This window comes from Sinocyclocheilus rhinocerous, unplaced genomic scaffold, assembly GCF_001515625.1.
Source record: "Sinocyclocheilus rhinocerous isolate Xijiao unplaced genomic scaffold, SAMN03320098_v1.1 scaffold140, whole genome shotgun sequence".
Classification (NCBI taxonomy): domain Eukaryota; kingdom Metazoa; phylum Chordata; class Actinopteri; order Cypriniformes; family Cyprinidae; genus Sinocyclocheilus; species Sinocyclocheilus rhinocerous.
Window position 1 is genome coordinate 66937 of NW_015642053.1, and position 1290 is coordinate 68226.

Consider the following 1290-nt stretch of genomic DNA (forward strand, 5'->3'; position numbering starts at 1 on the left):
TCGTTGAGTTGTTTTGGCGGAAGTGACGAACTGCAAGCTTTGAATGCTTATATCTTCTAAATGCGAATTTTGTCACTGTTTTGGAGCACACTGCCTTATAGATAACCTTAAGACTAACATATTGATACTAACACCCAAAAAACTTTAATTTTGATTTCATGGGGACTTTAAGCGATCTGTTCAAAAACACTGATTCATTTAGGAATGAAAGAGACTTGTGAATGAACCGTTTAAAATTCACTCAGTAATTTTTTTTTTTTAAACATGAATTCATTCAGGAACGAAATAAACTTATGAATGAACCATTTATTCATTCACTCGATTTGTTTATAAACATTCATTTAGGTACAAATGAGACGGATGTGTCAATCATTTCATCATTCACTCAAGCGATTTGTTTAAAAACACTGATTCATTCAAGAACGAAACAGATTTGTGAGCTGTTGAATCATTCACTTAACTGAATCATTCAAAAACACAAATGAATTTAGGAGCGCGTATTGTTTGGAGACACGTAACGGTTCTAAGGTGACTCGTTGTTTGGAACCATTTTACTTGACAAAGCAAAAAGAGATGAATTAATATAGTCTCAGCTAAAATTTTTAGTTTTGACTTTTCAAACATGTTCTCAGTTCTCAATCAATTAGCAATGAAGTTTTGAGTAGAAACTATTTATGACCTTGACGACAAGGAGGATGTTTCCATTCCCAATTATCACTCCTCTGACATATCTATCCTCCCTTCCCTCCATTCCAGAAAGCAAACCAGAGCCTACTCATTCTGAAACAGCCTCTACCATTGTGTATTTCACAGAGCTCTCAAAATCTCTCAGCATTACATAATTAGAGTTACTGACAGAGGAGAGGTTCTCTGATTCCACGCTCTCTCTCTCTCTCTCTTTAGCTCTTTACATCTGTGTTAAGACTACATACCTCAAGCCCAAACTTTAGTGGGGGACGTGCATGCTTTTCTGTCCTCAGCGAAACACACGATTCAGTGGACACAGAAATAACTGGCCTTAGCCCTCTCCTCTTAACCCTGTCCTCAGAGAATGTACTCTGGAATCTTCACTAAAGTCTTGACATATTCAGCCTTTATTTTTAACCTCCAACCATCCAGCCAACTCTTTTCTCATTAGAGTCCTCTCATTAGATCTTCACATCTCTCTGTAGAGATTACACAGGGATAACAGTATCCTATTTCATATAAATGTTTTATCTTTGTTACTTTGGTATAGCTGAAAAAAATGATTCAGTGTTTTTTTTTTTTTTTTGGCCCACATTGGCCCCA